Raw genomic sequence first — 25,666 nt, forward strand, 5'->3', positions numbered from 1 at the left:
GGCTGGAAGGACTTCAACCTGACACTCCCATTTATGTCACTCAGATGTGTCCATGAATGTCCAAAGACAATGCCTGGCTGGCTTTAAACACAGGGCGGTCTCCAGACTGTGGCGGAGAGACGCACATCTTCTCGTCTGACTCGGAAACCTTTTCCACTCATCTCTGAACATTTCTCAATAACGCTTGAGATCTGGTGCCCTAAAACACAGCAAACAAGATGTGTGAGGTTCACAGGCCTTTCCAACTTCCTTTGCACGACACATTTTTAAGTGTTCCACATTGGTATACAAATGTTTCCACATTTCCTTTGAATAAACAGATTTAAAAACATCAAAGACTCTATATTGGTATATTAGATTTAAAGAGTAGACAAAATACATAATGCAAACATGATTCTCAACAAGCTTTAATTATTAAGATTTTCATATTTCTTGCAAATCAAACATTACCATGCCTGAAAATGAAACCAAGATATTTTAAATTTTGAAATTAAAAAACAAACAAAAACCACTTCTCTCTCTATATATAAATCACTTGCCAAGGAAATTTGGAGGATGCTAAATTTTTGTATGTTTTCAAATCAGACAGTAGTGATATTTATGAAAAAATAAGTCAGAAGTTATATGCTATCTTCAAGCAAAATTTATCATTTAAAAATTACGGTATGGACTAACCTGCATTTCAGTGAGTGATGAAGTTTAGAGTAGCTAGCACTTACTGAGGACTTTCTATGCCCGGCATTTTGCTAAGCACTTTACATGTATGATTCCATTTAATTCTCAAACAACTGCAGCAGGTCGATTCTAATATCTCCATTTTGTGGCTGCAATTACAAGGGTGCAGAGAGATTTAAAAGTGCTACAATAATACCCAGCCTGTAAATCATGACACAGAAATGAAATGTATTCAAAGGACCAACATAGAGGGGAAAAAGCGCTCCGTATCTCTCCAAGATATGCATTAGTAATACTGTCTTTTAACTTAGAGGAATAAAATCAGATTAAATAATAACTGATATTCCCTTAAAAATAATTGCAGCTCATATTCAGTTCTGAAGAGTCATTTTAGTAATTTTTTTTTTTTTTTTACAAAAACAAGTCACACTGTGAGCAGTGACAGTGAACAATTGAAAGGATCTTCAAAATATGTATTTTAATTATGAAAATACAGTGGGACTTTATGATATGCTCTGGGATTTCATGCCCTATTGTATCAAGAGCATCTGTTCTTCGGTTTCAGTAAACATGTCTGTCATCCTATTACCAAATGCTAAGAAATATACAAAACGTTTAGCCTCATTATAGATGTCTTTTGCCTGCAGTGTGGTCACACCACTCAAACTGCATTTTGTTTCTCTCTCCGTACACTGCCCTACGTGTGTTGAAAGTGCCCGCGGGCTCCTTAAGTTTACTTAGAACAGGGGTTTCTGGACCCTCAATAGGATCCTCGGAGCGTTTGCCAATCATCCCTTCCCAGCTGTTGCCTCACCACCTGGCCTGGTTCCGAGGAGATGATGCAAGGCTGTGAAATGGGACTGTGCTTGGGATCCAGCTGAGGGGAAAAGCATGCTGGAAAGGTCACAGACACTCCCACATAAACAGGCTGTGACTCGACTGGCTCGGGTGAGCAGGGCTGGAGGTTGTCCTTCAGAGGGGAGCACACAGGCAATGCTTCCCCATCATTTACGCAACACTGGGAGGCGCCTTTGACCCTTTTTTCTCTCTTGTAAACATGATTCAAAGTCTCCTACTAAATTATTTCACCATGTGATGGATCTTAATGTAGTACACTCGGAGCAGGCCCTAAGCACAACTCTGGAGCAAGCTGGATTCGTCCAGGGATGCCTCCTCCCTGTTGACACTGGCCATCGCCAGTCTTTGTTGTTTCTGTTGGATTTTGAATGTGCTTAAACTGCACTCATCTGACACGCAGGTGCCACACCGCAGTCTGATCTCCCTGATGGCTGAACCCCTAGTTCCTGCGCCGTCCCTTGCTTCTTACTCTTCACCGCGGGATCTGTGGTCTTTAACCAGCCACTGCTTCTCAGTGAGAGGCCACGTGTTAATCCGGCTTAATTTTTGGAAAGGCCTTCTAGGAATAATGTGTTCTAGCAGAATTGGAAGCCACAGCTGGCCCTTGGGAGGACTATATCTGGGCATATGTAGACATTCTTTCGCCCCTGGTACCACTGCCTTCTCCACTTCGTGGTTATGTAAGGATGTGTTTTTGCCACCTTAGGGAAGGCCAGGAACATTTATCAAATATCCTTAACATGCCATTCTCTTTGCTATGCACAGTCTTTTTGTCTGTTGCTTGGAGTTTGTATTTTGGAGGAATTCCCAGTGCCTTGTAATCCAGATCTTAGGCCTTCCAGTCCTTTCCCAGTCGGTCCAGTTTGCTCAGTTCGACCCCAGCTATCAGCCTTCCTCAGCATCCGCTTTACCGAAATGCAAACCAAAGTGAGGGCTGGTAAGAGTGAGGGATCACTGAAAAATAAACGTGACTGTTATTCCTCCCCAAATTCTTGGGTAAATTACTAAATAAAAAGTATGGTTTTAATTAATAACCTGACTTACCCTGAGGGAGTATTCTACATTAGCCAGAAATAATCAGTTATTCTTCAAATAAAATTTTATTTGGCTCAGCATAAATAAGCCCAGAGGAAAAAGCATAAAACCCAGAGTCAAAAAAAGGGCTATTGATTTCCCAGCTCTGCCACTTGTAGCTGGGTGGGCTTGCTCGGGTTACTGCCTTTCGGGATCTCGGTTTCTTGTGTAACTAGGTAAAATAAAATACCGCTGGCAGGAATGCTACAAAATCAAATTAAATTCTGGAATATAGTGTGTAAAAGATTGTTCTTTAGTATAGTTTAATTCAGAAAAAAAAAAAAAAAGGAAGCAAGAAAAATCAAAGAAAGAGAAAACGAACCAGCCAGAAGCAAACAAATGTGTCTGTAAGCGTTCTGTGATAAACGGCATGTCCCTTATGTGGTGTGTGTCCCCTTCGGGAAGTACACTCCCTGAGTGAAAAGAGACAGGTCTATTGGTATAATATACAAAACCTGCTGCTATCCAGCGTCTCATCTCTTTTCCAGCCTCTTCTCCAAGACTTTAGTGTTCCACAAAGGATGCATCACACCAAACAGCCTTGACTTCCTGCCCTCCCCTGCCATATCATGTCCCATTATTTTCGCATAAGCCATTTCTCCCACTTAGAAATGTTTTTTCCATCTTAATCTCCTGGAGAAACTGAGACACTTGCATGTACGCAGGCGTGTATGTATGCACATTTTTTCCATTGTGCTCACGCTGTACCACAAAGCTTCTAAAAATGGGATCAACCCCATATGGACTTTCATAACTGACCTTGAGGAAATAAAGAATAATTCTTGAAAGCATATGTAAAATGATCTATATGCCTTTGCACATTTTTTTTTTCTAACATAAGATTTGCAGCTTTGAACATAATCTCATAAGGGTCTGTGACCTGAAATGGCCTGAGAACTATTGCTGCAGTTCTGGGTCAGAATCGCCACTGTACCGCAGTATCGCGTGCAGGGATCCGGTTTTACCAATCTGTTTGTCCAGCCTTCAAAATGTCCTAAGTGCTCAAAGGCATTTAATGGAGGGTGAGCTGCATTGACAAGGGAGCCTTCTCAGGGCACTGAATATTATTGTAACAAGGAAAACTGATATTTGTGAAATAGAGAAGTCAATCCTTGCCCACCTGACAGTAGATAAAGAGGAGATTTTCCACTGGTGTGCCGCAGAATTTTTAACACATGCAATATCTGACTACTTGGTCAGGGGCACTGACTCATTTATCCAAACAGCCAGCATGTGAATGAATCAAAATTTTAACTATTTTTTGTCATATTAGCAAAAAATATATTTTTTTGGTGTGCTGCAGAATTTTAGTAATTAGTTTATGTGTGCCATGAGATGAAAATGCTGAGATAAAACTTGGTTGGTACAATTTGAAATTTGCTAATAATTAGTGCTTTTCTACATACAAAATTAATTATAGCATATAAAATCCAATAGCATTTGTTCTTAATTCTCCTCTGATCTGCATTCTGTTGTTTATTCTCATTTGTTCTGATAAGGTCCATTGTCTCTAATGTTGCTTCATAAAGGGTAAGAAATAAATCAATGGTATTTAGCTTTTCTAACCATCTGGTCTGGCAAACATCCCAAAATTAATGTTTAAATCTGGGTGCAGATCCTGTATTTTGTCTTGTCTTAGGGAACATCTCTGGAGAGAAGAAATGAGGGGTAGGAATTGCCCTATAATTTCACTGAGAAATTTGAACTTTTGTGTAGAGATGGCTCTATAAATATTGTAGTTTTTGTAACATGCGACAACACCCTGATTCTGCAGCAAAGGCCACGACTGGTCAGTTCGAAAGCCTCTACTTTGGACACTTTCTTTTATGTTTTAAAGCAGGGTCTGCTGTTGAAGTTTGAAAACAGCTGCAGACAATATATAAAAAATGGACCTAGCTGTGTTCCAATAACATTTATTTACAAAAATATGTTAACTCTTAACTTAGATTTCTGAGGTGAAGTCAGAAAGGACCACGTAGCTTCCTCCTGGTTCTCCTGGGAGCACACTCAGGAGAAGCTTGTCACCAGGTAAGAAGTCCGTGGCTTCCTGTTGAATTAAGAACCGTATTCTTCACCTCGGATTTCTGGAACCCCCATATTCTGATGCTGGACTGCTCCCCCAGCCCTGCCCTGCTTCGCCCCCCTGCTTGCGGCGTCAGGTCCTGTCCTGCCTTCTGATGCAGTGACATTGGTGAGGACGGCGTGATGAGACAGCTGCCACTTGGTGACTGGGTGTATCTGGGCAGTGAGAGGAAATGACACACAAAAACAATTCTGAGCTCCAAAGTCGGATGAATAAGAGGTGATATCTTTAGTAGAAAAGACGATGTCAGTTGAGGGAATTAATTTAAAAGAGAACCAATGTAGTATAGATCATGCTACCACAAAAATCCTCCCTGTGTCCATTCTCAGTCCTCATTCAGCAGAGTAGACTGGCAAAGCACACCTCCCCCCCCCCCCCGCCACCCCTCACCCCCGCTGATGAAATTCAATTCAACTCTGACTCCTCTCTCTGCTCTACTATCCCACTGAACACGGCTGGGAAAAGCACACAACTTTAAATGTAGGTCTCCCACTGTCCAGCAAGCCCATGATGTTGCTCAGAGACCATGTGTGTTCCCTAATCCATTCACTCTCCCACCCTTCTAAGGACCATTTTAGACCTTCTCTGTTCTCATACACCCAACACATCCTCTCCCAACTTGACTTCAGCTGTGGACTTTGTTTCCTTTCACAGGAAATCAGAAACAATAAAAAAACAACTCAAACAAGCTTGCATCACCACATCCAGCTTCCTGTCATCCTGTCATTTTGTAGAAACTTTGTTGCTATCTAAGGTCCCTTGTACACTGGATTGCATGACCTCTTGTCAACTCAAGGCCATAACTCCAGCAATTCTTTCTCTTCTCTCGCATCATCAATTTTCCCTCTCGACTGAATAGCTCCTAACAGCTTTTATGTATGCTATTATCTCTTCCATATCAACAAAAGAATCCTTCTCTTGACTTCAGGGTACCCCTCCAGCCACAACACCATGCTGGTCTTCCCTTTAAAACCTGTTCGCATCCGCTGTTTCTTTTCTTTCAATTTTATTTTGTATTGGTTTCAGGTGTACAGCTTAGTGATTAGGCAATCATATATTTTACATAGTGTTCCCCTCGATATTTCCAGTACCCACCTGGCACCAACATAGTTATTGCAATATTATTGACTATATTCCCTATGCTTTACTTATGTCCCTGTGACTATTTTGTAACTACTGATTTGTACTTCTCAAACCTGTCACCTCTTTCATGCAGCCCCCAACCTCCCTCCCATGCAGCAACCAGTTCGATTTCTGTGTCTATCAGTCTGTTTCAATTTTGTTTGTTTGTTTATTTTGATCTTTAGATTCCACATATAAGTGAAATGTTATGTTTTTAATTTTCTTCCCCCTTACTCTTTTTTTTTTTTTTTTTGGTTCATGCCCCTAGTGGGAACCGAACCCGGGACTCTCTGGTCCTCAGGCCAGGGCCCCCTTTACTCTTGAACTGCATATGACTTTTGCCCCGAATTCTCTACTGAAACTGCTCTGCAGGACCATCAGTGACTCCACCTGGTTATATCCAATGGTTCACCCTCATCTCACATACATCCCTTCATGGTTGACACTGTTGAACCCCTTTCTTCATCTGGCTGCCAAGATTTCACACCATCCTCGTTACCTTAGTGTCCAGTCCTTCTCTGGCTCCTTTGCAAGCTCCTCCTTAACCCCCAACCTCACACTTCAGAGTGATCCAGACCTCAGCCCCGAGACCCTTCCCTTTTCTTCTCGCACACCCTGCCTCAGGGATTCACCCAGTTTTGTGACTTTAGATATCGATATGATGATGATGACTTCCGAATTTGCAATTCCTCCAGGCACTCCTCTGTGCTCGACACAGATATCCAGCCTACGCCTTGTTTATATTTTGATGTGGATACCTAATAGGTATCTCAAACATGTATCTAAAACCTGATCCCCTCCCAAACCTTCCAAATGTCAGTCTTCCCGGTCTCAGTTAATTGCAATTTCTTCCTTTCTGTCTTTCAGATAGTTAAAATGATCCTTCATTCCTCTCCTTATATCTTACATCTTCTTGGTTAGAAAATTCTACTGGCTCTACCTTCTAAATATATCTAGAATTTTGCCTCATCTCCCTGCACCCATTGCTTCCACATTTTATAATGCCAACATTAACTCTTGATGGAATTAATTGCAAAAGCCCCTAACAGACAGTAATTTCCACACTTGCCCATACAATCAGTAGCCTAGTCTCAATACACCAGGCACATAATACTGGTCCTTTCAAAACTGTCAGAGCCCAAGCCATTATCTGTAGAGAGGCTGATGAGGCTCTCCACATCCTGGCAGCATTACCTCTCACCTCATCTCCAGCTTTTCTGTCTCCCTGTCTTGCTCTTCTCCAGAAACTCTGGCTTCCTTGTTACTCATGAGTCTTCCAGCCATGCTCCTGCCTCAGAGCTCCTGCACTCTGTTTCCACGTCTATCCCCCAGAGACTCCCTCCCTCACTCCCTTTAGATCTTTGTTACAATGCAACCTTCCCAGAGAGTTCTTCATTAACTACCTTTTAAACAATGGCAAACTTCCTCTCTCCCCATGCTGGCAATGCTTTTTGCTTCCTTGTTATATTTAGCACGAGTTGACATTATTGCCAGCCTCACACTGCTCTGTGGAGGCCCAGCTATGGCTGCACAGCTGAGGCAAAATCTTGTCACATTACGACTACACACTACTTGTTGCTTCAGCAAAGGCTAGAGTAAAAAGCGGCCCAAGAAGATGTGAGGCAAGATATGTAGAGCACCCAGCTGACATGCCAATTGGCATAATTATACCAAGATATCAGCCTGATTTTCCCCAACTTGTCTGTTTAAAGCACTGCCTCTCATGCCAACTTTTTTTTCTTTCTACAAGATAGTATGGAAACAGATTTCCACTTTTCTAACTACGAAACACTTTTATCCAGCCCATTAATTTTTTATTCACAATTTTTTAATTTTTTAAATATGTTTTAATTCATTTTTTAGAGAGATAGGAAGGGAGACAGAGATAGAAGCATTGATATGAGAGAAAAACATCGATTGGCTGCCTCCTGCTCGCCCCCCACTAGGGAACGAGTCGGAAACCCAGGTATGTGTCCTGACAGGGAATCAAACCAGGACTCCTCAGTCCATGGAACAATGCTCAATTCACTGAGTCACACTGGAAATATTTAAATTTTGCTCATTTTACTGTACCTTCAGTACACATGTGAAAAATGTATTTGACATCATTGATATTTACCTATAACCCAATGCATCAATCTGTTATACCTTTAGGAAGGTGTTCTTTTTTAAAACATTTTTTTATAAATTTATTTTTGTTACAGATGTTTCTCCTTTTCTTCCCCATTGACACTTTCCTCCCCATCCCCCCTGCCCCATCACCGTACTTTGGTGTCTGTGTCCATCGGTTATATGTACATGCATTTAAGTTCTGTGGTTTATCTCTTCCTTCACCCCACCACCTCCTCTTCTTAGGGTTGTCAGTCTGTACCCTACCTCCATGTCTCTGGGTTTACCCAATTCCTCAGACTGTTATGTTCATTATATTCCACAAACAAATGAGATCATATGATATTTGTCTTTCTCTGCTTGGCTTGTTTCGCTGAGGATAATACTTTCCAGGTCCCTCCCTGTCATCTCAAAGGATAAAAGATCTTTCTTTCTTATAGCTGTATAGTACTCCATTGTGTATGTGTACCACAGCTTTTTTATCCATTTGTCTACTGATGGACACTTGGGCTGTTTCCAGATCTTAGCTATAGTAAATAGTGCTGCTATGAACATGGGGGTACATATATTCTTCCTTATTGGTGTTTCAGGCTTCTTAGGGTATATTCCTAGAAGCAGGATCACTGGGTCAAATGGAAGTTCAATTTTTAATTTTTTGAGGTAACACCATATTGTTTACCATAGTGGCTACACCAGTCTGCATTCCCACCAGCAGTGTACTAGAGTCCCCTTTTCTCCCTCCCCTCCCCAACACTTGTTGTTTGATAATTTGTTGATGGCGGCCATTCTGACAGGTGTGAGGTGATACCTCATTGTTGTTTTAATTTGCATCTCCCTGATGATTAGTGATGTTGAGCATTTCTTCATATGTCTCTTAGCCATTTGTATATCCTGTTTGGAGAGGTGTCTATTTAGGTCCTCTGCCCATTTTTTAATTAGGTTCTTTGTCTTCCTTTTGTTGAGTTGTATGAGTACTCTATACATTTTGGAAATTAACCCCTTATTTGATATATCATTGGCAATTATGCTCTCCCATACAGTGGGTTGCCTTTCCATTTTGATGATTGTATCTTTTGCTGTGCAGAAGCTTTTGAGTTTGATGTAGTCCCATGTGTTCATTTTCTCCTTTGTTTCTGTTGCCTTAGGTGATGTATCAGTGAAAATTCTGCTGGGTATAATGTCTGAAATTTTGTTGCCTACATTTTCTTCTAGGATTTTTATGAATTCATGAGTCACATTTAAGTCTTTTATCCATTTTGAGTTTATTCTTGTATATGGTGTAAGTTGATGGTCTAGTTTCATTTTTTGCATGTAGCTGTCCAGTTTTCCTATCACCATTTATTAAAGAGGTTGTCTTTACTTCATTGTATGCTCTTGCCTCCTATGTCAAATATTAATTGAGCATAATGTCTTGGGTCTATTTTTGGGTTCTCAGGAAGGTGTTCTTTCTTTGAAGGAACAAGGACATAAATAATTTTTGTAGTAAGTTTAGTTATGCTTTTGTTGATACATCTTAACAAATAGATTTTTAAACTATTTTAACAACTTGATCTATGAAACACATATAAAAATACATCTTAATATGTGCAATTATATATTTACATGTTTTCAAAAACTGAATAGAAAGTACATAATGTTTGGAAGTAAGATATAAAAATCATTTTCCCAAGTTACAGATGTCTTGATAACTTATAAGTGGTGAAACTATATAAGGTCATCTCTAATTAGTGAAAATATTTTTAATTTCGCACTTCCCACATCTTGTATTCTGTTTATAAGAATTACTTAAGAGGTTTTAAGATTTTAGAAAAATTTTAAATAACAGTTCATTTAACTCTCAAAAATAAATAAATACCTCTTTAAGCTGTTTAGTATTGCAAACTTTACATTTCACAAAAAGGGACTTTGAAATCATTTTAAGTTGATAGCTGAAAGACAATTTTCATAACTCAGAGCCACCTTATATATTTTCAATGTGATAGAGATAATTTGTTGGTTTATGGCATAATTGATTTCAGAACAAAAAAATATTTTCAGAAATTGTTTATTTACTTTTTTTTAGGCCATTTGAAGGGCAGAGTTTAGCAGAAGCACAATCATTTTAGAAATATGTCTTTCTTACTTGCAAAATTTCAAAACTCACTGAGAAAGTTCAAATCCTACATTCACGCATTCACACTGATTCTGTGGACGTATATCTGGCCATACCACCTTTCTTCCATATCAACATGGAAAAGGGGCAGAGACCAGAGAAGAACCCAGTTCCTAGAACCTGGGTACAGAGTGAGGCATGTGAATCTGACATGACCCGTTGTGATCTCATGTTCAGTGGCCATGAGTAGCAGCTCAGGAATATATATGTGGCCCCAACAACCCTAGAATTTTACATGCAGAGGCTTACAGACACATTTTAATTTCTGTGAGTCACTGAATTAAGATGAAATGAACTCGAGGCTGTTGATAATCAGTGTCACCTACCACATGGAGAAAGCCTCTCTGGATTAGGAACGAACGAGAGGCAACTGAAATAATGAGATATATATATATTTTTCTGGCCAGTTTGGCTCAGCAGGTAGAGCATCAGCCTGCCGACCAAAAAGTCATAGGTTCAATTCCTGGTCAAGGGCACATACCTGGGTTGGGGGTTTGATCCCCCGCCCTGGTCAGGTTCATGTGGGAGGCAACCAATTGATGTGTCTCTCTTACATCAATGTTTCTCTCTCTCTCTTTACTTCCCTCCCTCCCATCCACTCTTTCAAAAATCAGTGTGTGTGTGTGGGGGGGGGGGGGTACCCAAGTGAGGATTAACAGCAACAACAAAAAGAACAGAAAATAAATATATAGTTATTCCCTGGATGGTGTTGCTACCTTCTCTAAATTAAAGCATCTGTTATTACTGGAGAAAGTGATAATGATGAAGTGATCATCTGGAAAAACAAGAAGCCCGGATTCTCTCCAGCCCATGCAAGCAGGATTACAGTCCCATCTGGACGTGCTGGGATCCAGGGACCAGCCTGCACATAAATATGTGGCGACCAAAGAGGTTCCAGACGATGCAATAGGAGGATCCTGAATTTAACTCCTGCCAGGGACACACTGAATCTATAGCTACATAGAGAACAATTTCCTCTGAAATAAATAAGTCTAGCTGAGTGACTCCTCCACATCAAGCAAACGAGAAAATACCCCCATTCAAACAGGTGGGAGAGACTGAGACACAGTCTCACCATAAACACCACTCCCAGCATGGGGACCCACAATCAGGACGGAACTATAAATTCCAAGTTTCTCCCTGAGGAGGGAAGGGTATGAACCCCACTTCTGACACTCCAACTTTTAAGATCTGCTTTTGAGTGACCAACCTCAAAACATCTAGCTTTGAAAGCCAATGAGGCTTGCCTCCTCAAGACCCACAAAGCTAGAGTGATCTGAGAAACAATTCTTAAAAGGGGCACGTGTGCTCATGGTGGCGACACACCGGGGCCAAGTGCTGAGGCAGCACACCTAAACACCAAGTCTTCTTGCTTGTGCAAGAATAGTAATAATAATAATCACTTTGTTTCCTATCATAGTCAAGCTTGTGTCACTTTCAACTACAAAAGTTTAAGATTAAGAGACGTAAAAAGTTAGTGATTTAATTAATTAGTGATTAAGAAAGAACCCCCCCCCCCACCACCACCACTGGGAATGTGAACTTGTTATGAGCTTCTTTTTGTAGTGTGATGTCATATTTTCTAAAGAAGCCATAGGTATGCTCAACAACAAAGAAAATGAAGAGAATTTGCAAGAGAGCATGATTTCTTTCTGACGGCTGAAAAGAGACCCTTTGTGTGGCTGAACAGCTGTCCTCTATGTGCACGATTCATTTTGACACATATATGGCTGTTACTGGTTGCAACACTGTGACAATGCTATTGGGCCACTAAGTGACAACATCACTCCCTGTGTATAGGGAATGGGGTCTCTAGTGAAAGGCAAATGCATTTATAAAGTTAGCCATCGTGGCGGTCAAATTCTTGAGGATAAGGTGTGTCTTTCACACAGTATTTAAGGGATGATCTTGAGGAATAACAAAATTAAGGTTATTCTGCTGAGCTTTCCAAGGCAGAGCTACAAATGAAAGTTACACGGAGTAGGATTCAGATAAAAAGAATGGTTCTCTAGCATTCCTCATTATTACAAATATTCAAAGAAGAATTTTCAGGAAAGTTTATAGAGTATTTTTGTTTGTTTGTTACTCCCCACTCAGGTATATTTTTCCATTGATTTTTTTTTTTTTTAATAGAGTGAAAAGGATGGGTGGGGGGAGGGGAGATCAATGTGTCTGGATGTCTTCTGCACGACACCGACCCAATACCTCGACTGGGGCTGAGGATCAAACCTGCAACTCAAGTACCTGCCCTTGACTGGGAATTGAACTCATGACCCTGCAGGCCTACGCTCCAACCACTGAGCCAAACCAACCAGACCTAGAGAGTATTCTTGAACTGGGCAGAAGAAAATGCAAAGGTGTTTTCTGTGTTGGTTTGAGTGACTTTTACAGTGCTTCCAACTAGAATCTCAAGTATTCTATCCTCCAAAATCCACACATAACTGTTCACTATGCAGGTTATATAATAGCGACATAGAAATATGAATAACCAGTATTTTCCTAGTGCTTTACATTTTTATAAAGCACTTTTAGCAATATGAAAAATGGATAAACTTCAGATCAATATGCTTTATTTCTTCATCTTTAAAGACATCATGTCAGATGTTTAAAAAAGTGTCTGCTATCAAGAAATTGTCAGGGATATTAAGACATAAATAAATCACAATGATTTCTTTATTAGGGGAAAGTTTCCCTTGCAACAGAAAGTGGTGTGTAAGAAAGTGTCTTCTTGAAAGTTATATATTTCCAAAGGTCATTTTAAAATCTTAATAATGTAATCAACCATCTGATTCTGATTTCAAGTCAAGAGTCTTTATTTTATTAGAAACAGGGAAACTTGGAGTTATTTAAATATTGATGACAGAGAATAACACCATCAACTGTGCTGAGCAGAAAACAGGAGTCAGATATAGGAAGAAAATGTTTATGTCACTCATCAACTGAAGAGCGCTTTTCCCCGGGGCCATCCGAAAGCCAAAATTGTGAAAACATTTCCTACTTGTGCACGTAATGATTGCTATCCCATCTTTGCATGATCTGTATGTCTCTGAAATGTGGTTTCTGTCTAACCATCTAAAGAAAGAACTAATCAGGATAAAATATGTTTTTCTGTGGGCATTGTTGTGATCTCCAGACTTGGGGTTACCAGTGACCTAAATGAAGAGAACAGAGGTAATGTGTGGACAAGGAGAGAGGCGAGCAAATAGCTGCCCTGCCGTCGTTGCTCTGTTCACAGTGAAGATTGAGCCGTTCTAATCCCCTCGGATTTTTTATGTACCAAAACAGCTTGGGCCCATCAACAAATTGCAGTGGCATATGGTCCAGGTTTACGAGTAATCTGGCACATGATTAAGTCAAGGGGGATGTCATCCTTCAGCAAATACTGAAAATATTGTAGGAGAATTTGGTAAGCTTTAAAAAAAAAAATCAAGCTGATAAAATTATAATTATTAACTACTTCCAATAATCAGCAACTTAAATTTTGTCAAAATAAAATTTCTCTAAATGTAGGAAGTTACCATGGGGAAAACTATCAGTGGCCAAAGTGTTAAGAAATAGCAGTTCTGTTTCTTTACAGTAGAATCGAGGGCTTGTATGCTGATCTTCAGGATCCCAAGGGGCCACACACCAGGCCTGGTTTCACTGAGAACCAAGTTTCCACTCCCCTGGAAACAGTTTACTGTTGTACTTACAGCTATTCTATGGTCCCAGTGAAGAAGGACACAGTTTCAAACCAAAGCATGATGTGAAGATAGGTATGATGGTAATGGCTAGTATAACCTCATCCATGTGTCTCAGCGTGGAGCAAGTCCCCAGCTACAGCAGGGTTCTCCCCACAGAATGCACATTAGATTTATCTGATGAGATTATTCAAAAGAGCAATGTAAGAATCTATTCCAGAGGTTCAGATTTCACTGGACTTTGGTGAGGCCTAGACATGGACATGCTTAAAACACACCCTGGTGTTCCTACTGCTCAGCGAGAGCTCTGACCTGTTCAATTAGGGCAACACTTCGGGGAGCTCAGTGGTACACAGAACTACAGGATAAAAACTGAACACATTTTTCTGGAAAATGCATCTTGCTCAAAGATTTGGGGAAGAAAATCTTTCATTATGTTTTGTTCTTCTCAGAAAATTATTATAAATGTAAGACATTACACTTATACTAATTCTAAGACAGATATAAGTGCATAGTAAATTACAGAATTAACAAGAGGCTTTCTGGTAAAACTGTGCCCTGATACTCTAAGAGGAATATGTTTGTTCATTCATTACACATTTTTGAGAACTAATATATATAAGTATTACACTTTTGTTAAGACTACTTCACGCTTTACATTCCTCTCATTTGTTTACTCATTCACAGAAATCTAATAACTACATACCTACATATTTATCTAATCAATTTAGGAATATATGTGTGCATGTGTGGATGTATGAGTTTATCTTTTAGTCAGCAAAAAAGTTTTTTGTAAAGAATCCTTAATGATAGATTGCATCTATGTGCTAACAGGTACAGTTACATGAGCCTGGTTTAGATTCTAATTCTCTCATAGGCTATTTAGCATGTATGACTGTGAGAACACTGGATGACAGACTGAACAACAGTAAGAAAATAGGTAATGTTTCATCTCATTTTGCTTAACGTCACAGTGTTCCTTAGAGCCATAACATAGCATGAACAATTTTTCAAGTTTTCTGGTTGCTCTGACCATTATATTAATACGCTATCAAGTTATTTCTTGTTGGATTAAAGCTAATTAGTACTACTGAAATTAATGACCATGTAAATCAATCTGTGTATAAAAGGATTACATTTCCCTGAACCTCTACTCTAAGCACATACCATATGAGAGACAAGTCAATTTTACTTTCACTATCTTTTAGTCTTTGACCTTGAAAACAATATCAGCATTTGCTTCAGAAGGGTTCCAGAAACATTCCTTATTGGTGACCATCCTTACTTTTCTCCCATTTTCTCTTTATAGTTAATTAATCAAAATGTATTTATTGATCCATCCTTCCTACATCTCCCAAGGGAGAAAACGTAGGAGTTTTATTTTACTCTTATTTATGTTTGCAAAAACTCCTACTGAATAAACCAAACTGTGACCATTTGGCCAGCTGCAGAATCACTATAGCAACATAGTCACCTCATCAAGACCCCTGCACCACCTGGACTTTTCAGAAGGCCCCTTATTCAGTTATACAAACTGACACAGAAGAACAGACTTGAGAGATTCGTGACTATGGCTCTTTGGGGGAAAATAATGTCTCCAGTTTTAAGGTAAAATATTCACATTGAATACTTACGTTATTTGGGAAACCATACAAACGTAAATCACGGAAGTGTTACAAGAAGGATGGACTAGATCCTTTACATTGGAACAAAATCTTGAGAAATTTCCAGAGTTTACTGATGAATGAGGGGGAAATTAGAGAACTAGTTACATCAAGGTGGTTTCCAACATTAGAAGGAATCAAGTTACTTCCCTTATTTGGTCAGATCAGAATGGATTTTGATGATTTGCATGGAAACTTTTTAGTCTGTGGATTTTTAAAGCAAAAATATCACAGCATGAGGAAACTGTAGACTGGGCCAGAATCAGTGGTAAATGGGTTAGAAGTGATTTTTCTGGCTTTCCCATGAGTCATGTACATTCTAACGGTATTAGAATGAGTTTTGGAGAAGTGAGCTACTTACCCCAACAAACATGTTTCTAGGGCTGATAGAAAAGAAATTGGAGTTAAAGCATAGAGTCAAGAAAGCCAAGATGCAGCTAAGACACGAGATCCCAAGACAAACCCAGGTAAAAAATAAAATAGCAGATTTAGATAAGATAAATGGGTTTGTGGATACTGATCACCCAAATGCTCCACAATGCTCATTTTATACAGTGTAATATCTTCTACTAATTAAATTACAAAATAATTTTGCTAAGATTTCTTATTTATCGCCCGCTGGTGTCAGTGGATTAAGTGTCATCCTACAGACTGAGAGGTCCCTGTTCCATTTCCCTTGGTCAGGGCACATGCCCAGTTTGCAGGCTGGATCCCCAGTAGGAGGCATGCAGGAGGCAGCCAATTGATTGTTCTCTTTGACATCAATGTTTCTCTCTCTCTCTCTCTCTCCTTCCCTCTTTCTCTAAAAAAAAAATCAATAGAAACATATTTTTAAAAAGATTTCTTATTCATGACTCGGGTTTTTCCAGGATTTCTGGGGAAAGTGAATGCAACAAACAGTGATTGTCCCTGGGACTCAAGAGCTTACACAATTGAAGAAAATCCAGGAAAGGCACAAACTAACTAGAAACCACAGCCACACTCTCCCTCAATACTTGCATTCCTCCAGAGTTAGAGTGGATTTGACATAACTACATTGTTCACAGAATAAGCCAGCTTTCTTGTCATTCTGCCCAGGGAACCAAGGCCTAACCACAAAGTTGGTATCTGAAAGAGCACTTCTTAACAATAAGTGGGTAGAAATTTTGTAATTGTTATTTAAATACAAAGCATTCTCTCTTCTTAATGAAGTAGCTAATTCTGAAGGCCTGAGAACTAGAACTGACAGTCGTGGGGTAAGTCCCAGTCCACGAGCTGAAAAAAACCAATGTTCCAGCTTAGGAACCAGGCAGAGAAAGAGCGATTTCTCCTTCTGCCTTTTTGTTCCATTCATACTCTCAACTGAGTGGACTCTCACCCCAGCTGGAGAGGGCAATCTGATTTACTCAGTCTACCGACTCAAATGCCCACAAATCATGTCGAGAAAATATCTGGGAACCCCATGAACCACTCAGGTTGACACAAAATCTGTCATCACAATACCTTTCATTCTAAAATGTATCTATATTGGATGACAATTTATACCATCACTCTTTTCACTTTTCAATCCTTGATTTGCTTGACTGCGCTGTAGCAATTCCATCTGTAACCCAGGCTCCTTCTTTGAACTGCTTTGACCTTGTAAGACAACTCTCACATGGTTATACTCTGACTATACTAGCTATTCCTTCTCAGTCTCTTACAATTTCCTCTTTATCTGCTCCCAAAGAATCGGTATTTCTTTAGGTTGATCCCTTAAACTTCCTCCTGGATAATGTAGCCATACTGATGGCATCAACTGTTATCACTGTGTAATAACTCAGTTGTGCATCTCTAAACCCAGATCTCTTTCCTGACCTCAAGGCTTTTACATCCAACCTCCTAGGCAAGTCCCCACTTGGATGCCTAACAAGACACTGTAAACAGAACCCATCACAAATTGAACCCACCTCAAACCGAACCAGTTTCCCTTCAAATCTGCTTCTCTTTGCAGACTTTCCTATCTGGGTGAATAGCGGCACCTGCACCCACTGTTCAAATCAGAGACCTAAACATCATCTTGGACTCATTACCTTGCCTTACTCACCTATCTCATATCAAATTGTCATCAATTTCAGTTGATTGTACTTTTAAAAAATATTTCCTAATTTTTTCCATCTGCCTATATCAACTATGATTACCTTGATTGAGCACTTTATTATTTCTTACTTTGTTTACTGTAAAAGCTTTTGGTCTGGTACCCCTACCTTCACGTCATTAATCTACTTGCCACCCTGCCACCAGTCTGATTTTTCTAACTCCTACAATGGCTTCACAGTGACTTCAGGATGGGACCCTTCATAATGGTACTTACGTTTTGCTACCCAGTTCATGCTCTCTATATATCAGTATACTCAACTCACAATTACTGGTTTGAGCCAAGTCTCTCATGCTTTTGCATATACTTCCTTTCTCTAGAGGGACCCTCCTAACCACTATTTTTTCAAATTAGTCTCACTTTGCCTCAACGTCAGCTCTCTCCGAGAGCCGTTCCTGACACAGCATCTTTTGTTTCCTTTCATTACAGAATTCACTATCCCATAGAGTGATGTGTAAAGTGGTTGTTCGTTTTTACTACTAGACTATAACTTTGGAATATCTCTGCATCCATTGTGCCTAGTATGAGGCATGACACGGAATAGGCACTCAGTTAAAGTGTGTGAAGCACATAACTGAATGAATAACTATCAGCCAATGAGAAATCATTTCTACTGTAATAGATATAGTAAATCTAAATAATACACTTTAAAAAATGACATTTCTTTTCTTAAAAAAATTTAATTCAGAGACTAGTTTCATTCAGAGATTTTAAAATCCTGCCAAAGTGCTTACGTTACGTAGCTGTGTTCTGCTCCCTGGTTCAGGGCTTCCATTTAATGTTTCACCATGTAGCACCTGTAGCTGAATTTGTCTTTAATTTTGATCATTAAGTCACACCCAGGTCTGTTACGGATAGGGGAAGGCTGTGCAGTATTCCAAGCTTCTGAGCTGCGGAGCAGCCATTATCAGGCTCCTTTTCTTGCGCAACCACCTGCTTGCGGAGACATACGTTCCTCTCTCCTAACACTCGTGTTTCTGAAATCCTTCTCAGGTACACACTGTTGTAAAGACCCTTGGCATTAGATTATCACTGTTCTTTTATATTTAAAGATTGAAAAATGATTTCTCTTTTTCTTGGCCTTCGTTCCGTTTATCTGCTTCTGATCACCTCAGACAAAGACATTACTGGGCAAAACCTTCATGCTATGAAGTCAAATTTAGGGCAATGAGAAATGACAACATGTTGTTAATGGTGTATCCCAAGAGGAGACATCCAGAGATCTTCAGTGTCCTTCTCTCGCTTTAGAATCGCTCCGGGTTGGACAGGCTGGGGAGTGTCTTGCCTTCTCGGGTTCCTTCCTCACTTTGTTTTTGGTCCCTGCACACCTCCTTTTTTGCAGGCCCCAAATGCATATAATTAATATTCTATATACATTTTATCTAGAATTTTGTTAATTTTATCTAAGAGGAAGACAGAATATCTAATCTTTCATACTTCCAGGTATGAAGTATGGTTTCTCTTTTCAATATAAAGAGAAACCTGACATTTGAGAAGAAAAAATCTTGAATATAAAAGATAAAGGCCAAAATAAAATAGAAACTCTATAATTAATATTCTCATGGAAGTAAAAAGAGGGTTTGTAGCCATGCAATAAGAACAGGATAACATAAATGGAAGATGTTTAGAAAATGAGAAGGTGCTATTGGAACTTAAAAACATGAGAGAAGAAATATAAATAATTAATGCGATACTGTAAAATATGAGGGATTGACTCAGGAAGACAAAAATAAATAAAGACAAAAATCAATACAGGTGAAGGACATCTAACTCACACGTATTCTAGAAAAATGGTTTTTTAAGTCAAAGAGGAAATTATTGAAGACAGAATACAAATAAGTTTCCTAGAACTTACGAATATATGTTTGTGATTTCACCTTTAAAGGTCTCAGCAAGAAGACCAGAAATTGGGGGGAGGGGGAAATGGAATAAAGAAAAGATCGCAAAAATATTTTGGAGAGAAAAGACCCTGCCTGGGTGCCCCACGGTTCTCCTGGCCAGGCTGTGGCCTGCACGCAGCTGGATCCTGCCTATGCTTTCTGTTGGACTCTGGCTCATCCCCCCTTGTACAGTCCTCTATGCCATTTTTAGCAGGAATAAACTGCAGTCCTCCTGTGGCATTGTTGCAAATGTAGTGCTCTAGCTGCAACGTTATCAGGTGGTCGCCTGCCACGTTGTCACTGCAACAGTTATGACCTAAAAACACTGGTTTTTGAAGTTGTGAACTGTTAGGACAGCTCAGCGGCCAGGTACATGAGCTGGAATATGCCAACAAGCAGATCGCGGCTGACGAGCAGTAAGAGGACATCGCCAGCTGCATCCTGGGCCTCCCCAAGGAGCAGGTAGGCTGTCCTTTTGGAGGGACAACCTGGCCAACATCATCCGCTACTTCCCCCACAAGCCCTGACATTTGCATTCCAGGATAAGTACAAGCAGGTCTTCCTGGGGGACATGGACAAGCACATGCAATATTTTGCTGGCAATCTGGCCTCTGGCTGTGCTGCCAGAGCCACTTCCCTCTCCTTCATCCACCCCATGGGTTGGTCCAGAACCCGTAGGGGTGCAGGAGAAGCTATGTATGGAAATTGGCACCCAGCAGGAATTCAAAGGCCTGGGCGACTGTCTAGTGAAGATCCCCATGTCTGACCACATCCGTTCCTGTACCAGAGCTTCATAGTCTGTGCGCAGGTCTGGTCGCCCCCTTTGGCTGGTTCAACAGGGCCAAAGGCACACATCGTGGTGAGCTGGATAGTTTCCCAGATGGTGACTGCCATGGCTGGTGTGGTCTCCTACCCCTTCGACACCATAAGGTGGTGGCTGATGATGCAGTTGAGCACCAAGGAGTAGGCATCATGTCCAGGGTGGTGGTGGACTGCTGGTAGATTTTCAAAGCCTTCTTCAAGGGCACCTGGTCCAAAGTTCTCAGTGGCATGGGCAGCACCAGCAGCTGCAGAAAGTCATCTGGGTTCGTCCTCCCACCTTGACACAGGGACCAGGAGAGTCTCATAGAGTACTTCACTGTTATGGGCCATTAACCTTCCAGAAATTCCAATGTCTTTACCCAGCCAGATTATGTGACGAGGGCCGGGTAAGGCTCTAAAACCAGCTCGGGGACCACCACGGCATGCTGATTACAGGGGGAGAAGAATCCTCCTTGTAGGTCCACAGGCAGGGAAGCTTCCCCACACAGACCTAGAGCCCAGGTGCATGTGGGACACAGCTGTGTTTAAGTGTTTACTTAAAGAAAATCATAAAATCTCTTGTTTGTACTTAAGTACTAACTTCTTTTGCACTTAAGTACTATCTTTTTTTGCACACCTGAGTATTTGTAATTATGTTCTATGTTGGGCATTCTGCTGCAAACAAGTAAAACTAGACACAGGAAAAAAAACTTTTGGAGAGAAAATATCAACTCATATACCAAGGATCCATGATCAGAACAATATCAGACTTCTCAACAGCAGCACTGAGAGTTAAAATAGAAGAAAGTAAAAAAGTAACCTATGCTTGGTTGGTGTGGTTTATTTGGTTGGAACATCATCCTGTACAACAAAAGGTGGTGGGTTCAATTCCTGATCAGGGCACATGCCCAGGTTGCTGGTTCAATCCCCAGCCAGGGTATGGGAAGCAAGTGATAGATGTTTCTCTCTCACATCTATGTTTCTCTCTCTCTCCTTTCCTCCCTCTAAAATAATAATAATAATAATAATAATAATAATAATAATAAATTAAACTACAACCTAGAATCCTATAGCCAGCCAAAGTACCAATGATTGAGAGAATGGAATATAGATATTTTGAAACATGTGATACTTAAAACACCAATGCAACCTTTCTCAGCTACTTGAGGATACACACCTACAGAATCAGAGAGTAAGTCAATAAGACATAAGGGGAAATGACTGCAGGTGGGACCAGAGGAAGGGTGAGTGTGTGAAAGAGTGAGCAAGTGTATGAGAGAGTGTGAGTGGACGTGAAGGTGGACAACCAAACCCAAGCAGTGCACAGCCAAGAAGCAGAAGGTTCCTGTGCTGTGTACAGGAGCAACCTGCTACCACGGGAAGCGACATTTCAGGGCGCTTCTCCCTGCACTGTGGGGAGGTCCTACCATTTTGGAAGATTCCGGGTCTTCCCTGGGAAAAGGCAGTGGGAGCGGCTAGGGTCCAGCAACCTGAGCCCACCAGCACACCTGGCATCATCAGACCAGTGGACACTCTGTGTCAACACAGACTGGTGTACAGTAGTGGAGCTGCCAAGGTGCAGGTCACAGAAGCCTCAGACAGCTGGGAGCACAGCACCATCCCCCATAGTAGCAGTTCGATCAAAGTCAAGATATACCCCCAGCAACAGAGGTTGGGAGCAGACATCCATCCCCAGGCAACAGAAGCACAGACCAGCAGCAGAGACCCATCCCCAAAAACTACAGCAAAAGCTGAGCAGGAGTTGAGCCCCACAGGGCAGCAGCACTCCCCAGCCTCCAGCAGCGGGACCTGGGGCTCCACAGAGGCCTGTGTGGTCCAGTGGCCCACAAAAGCAGTGGGAAGCCAGAGCCCTAGGGAGACTGGTGTGATCTAGCTGCCTGCCCTTGGGAACTGCAGGGTGCAGGGGCACCAGAGAGGCCTGTGCCACCCAGCACGAACTGTACGATCCAGTTACCCATGGGACCTGTAGGGTGCTGAAGCACCAGAGAGGCCTGTGCGACCCAGCAAGGACTGTGCCATCTAGTTACCCACAGGGCCTGTGGGTGCTGAAGTACCAGAGAGGCCTGTGCAAACCAGCAGCCCATAATATAGGCATAGAGCCGGGTCCCCAAAGGGACTGTGTGATCCAGTTACCCGTGGGACCTGCAGGATGTTGGGGCACCAAAAAGTCCTGTGCAACCCAGCTGTGCACAAGATAGGCTTAGAGGATGTGAAAATGGAGGCGGAGTCAATAATAGCTACGCAGATGATCTCCCAGGACCAAACAGAAATTACAACTAAAATAAAGACAAATCCTCAGAACAAAGCTACACAGAAGCAGCAGGACAGGACCATATAACCAGGGACACTGGTAGCATCTGAGGAGGCATGAGAGGGTGGCGGGCTGGAAGCCCACAAACAGCAGCAGTCTTAGCTGTGAGCAGTGCCCTTGGGGAATAAAGACCAAGCCTGCACCTGAGCACAGAGAGCCAGGACAGAGTGCTAGAATAGCCACAGCCACTCAGCTGGGGGCTACGGCAGAGGGAAGGCAGACTGGGCTGGAACCCTATGGGAACACCCGGGATTTGGAAAGCATTCAGAGTTTTTGCTGAGTGGCGGCCACAAAGGACAGTGGCCAGTGTGCTCCTTCCCAGAGCTGTGGGGAAAAGCAGCAGCCCCCTATCCCCTCGAAGATTCAGCTTTTCCCAGGTGAGGCAAAGAAATGCAAATTCAGGCTCATTAACAACCATCATCTATCCCACCCTCCGGAAATTCTCTTATGCAGAACACAAGGGCTACATTTCAAGTCACTGAGTAACTACAACTACTAGCCACCAGGAAAAAGCTAGAAGATAACTGAACCTTTCCTGGGCTTGCAAATCTACCCAGGAAGGTAAGACTTGAAAGTGGTGGTTAATGTGGGCCCACCCAGGCTCATCCAAACCCAGTACAGGGAACCACAAACAGTAGAATACCAACATCCACAGTAAAAATTAGCAGGCTCCAAAACCCACTGAGATAGCCAAATTGGTGAAACAAAGAAACAAATCCCAAATGAAAGAACAAGAGAACTCTATCGAAGATGAGATCAATGAAATGCAGCTAAGCAAATTATCAGAGGTAGAGTTCAGAGCCATGATCTTGAGGAAGCTCAACAGCATGAATAAGGACATCAGCACCATGAGTAAAGATATAGAAATATTGAAAACCAACCAAGTGGAAATGAAGAATGACATAGCAGAAATTCAGAATACATTGGAAGGACTAACCAGCAAAGTAGAGAAAACTGGGGACCGGATCGGTGATTTAGAAGAGACGGGTAGAAAAAAATCAACCAATCAGAAAACCAAAAGGAAAAAACAATTAAAATCAGAAAGACAGCTTAAGAGACCTGTGGGACAACTGGAAACGCAATAACATTTGCATCATAGGAGTCCCTGAAGAGGAAGAAAATGGGCAAGGGTTAGAGAATATAGTGACAGAAAACTTTTCTAACTTGGTGAAGAAAGAAGACATTCAAGTTCAAGAGAAACAGAGAGCCCCAAGTAAGAAGAACTGAAACAGGCCCACACCAAGACACATAGTAATTAAAATGCCAAAAAGTAAAGACACAGAGAGAATCCTAAAAGCAGCAAGAGATAAGCAACAGGTTACCTACAAAGGACCGCCAAAAGGCTCTCACCTGACTTCTCAACAGAAACACTACAGGTCAGAAGGGAGTGGCATGAAGTAATCAAGGTCATGAAAAACAAGGATATGAATCCAAGACTACTCTATTCAGCAAGGATATCATTCAAAACAGAAGGTCAAATAAAGAGCTTTCCAGACAAAATAGGTTAAGGGAATATATTAACACCAAATCAACACTGCAAGATATGCTAAAAGGACTGTTGTAATTAGTAGAAGAAATAGGAAGAAAAATAGAACCACACTAAACAAAAATGGCAATAAATAAGTACATATCAATTAGCACCTTAAATGTGAATGATTTGAATGCTCTGATAAAAAGACACAGAGTAGCTGACTGGATAAGAAAGCATGACTCACATATATGTTGTTTACAAGAGACCCACCTCACAACAAAAGACTCACATAGGTTGAAAGTGAAGGGATGGAAAAAAATCATTCAAGCAAATGGAAAGCAAAAAAAAGCTGGGGTAGCAATACTCATATCTGATAAGGGAGATTTCAAAATGAAGGCCATAACTAGAAACAAGGAAGGCCACTACATAATATTGATAGGATCTATCCAACAGGAAGATATAACCTTGGTAAACATATATGCACCCAATATACGAACACCAACATATATTAAAAATCTTTTGGAGGACTTCAAAGGAGAAATCAACAGCAATACAGTCATAGTAGGGGACTTAAATACCCCACTGACATCACTGGATCGATCTTTTAAACAAAAAATTAACAAGGAAACATAGACTCTAAATGAAGAGCTAGATCAAATAGATTTAATAGATATCTACAGAGAATTACACCCCAAAACTATAGAATTCACATTCCTCTCAAGTGCACATGGGACAGCCTCAAAGGTAGACCACATGTTAGGACACAAACTAAGTCTCTACAAGTTCAAGACACTGAAATCATATCAAGCATCTTCTCAGTTCACAATGGTATGAAACTAGAAATCAATTGCAACAAGAACATGCAAAGACATTTGAACACATGGAGGCTAAATGGCATGTTATTGAACAATAAATAGGTTACCATGGAGATCAAGGAAGAAATTAAAAACTTCCTGGAAACCAATGAAAATGAACACACAATACCACAAAATCTATGGGATGCAGCAAACGCAGTTCTGAGAGGGAATTCATAGCACTATAGGCCTACCTCAAGAAAAAAAAAATTTCTAATGGACTACCTAACATCACAACTTAAAGAACTAGAAAGCAAACAAAATGAAAACCCCAGAGCAAGTAGAAGGGAGGAAATAGTAAAGATCAGAGCTGAAATAAACTACACGGAGACCAAAAAAACAATTCAAGGGATCAATGAAACAAAGAGCTGGTTCTTTAAAAAGATAAACAAGATTGATGGACCCTTAGCTAGACTCACCAAGAAACAAAGAGAGAGACCCCAAATATACAAAATCAAAAATGAAAGAGGTGAAATAATAACTGACACCACAGAAATACAAAGGATTGTTAACAAATACTATGAACAATTACACGGCAACAAATACGACAATCTAAGTGAAATGGACCAATTTCTAGAAACACATAGTCTCCCAAAACTGGACTGAGAAGAGAGAGAAAACTTGAATAGACCAATAACAACAAGAGAAATTGAAGATTTAATCAAGACTCTCAGCAAACAAAAGCCTAGGCCCGACGTCTTCACAGTGAAATTTTACCTAACATTCAAAGAACAACTAATACCCATTCTTCTCAAACTATTTCAAAAAATTCAAGAAGGAAGACTTCCAAACTTG

The 25,666-nt window shown here is 40.8% G+C and overlaps 1 pseudogene; it reads left to right on the plus strand.

Moving 5' to 3' along the window:
• Positions 1-6,143: 6,143 nt before the first annotated feature.
• Positions 6,144-20,517, plus strand: LOC118627233 (annotated as a pseudogene).
• The last annotated feature ends 5,149 nt before the right edge of the window (positions 20,518-25,666 follow it).

This window comes from Molossus molossus, unplaced genomic scaffold, assembly GCF_014108415.1.
Source record: "Molossus molossus isolate mMolMol1 unplaced genomic scaffold, mMolMol1.p scaffold_m16_p_1, whole genome shotgun sequence".
Lineage (NCBI taxonomy): Eukaryota > Metazoa > Chordata > Mammalia > Chiroptera > Molossidae > Molossus > Molossus molossus.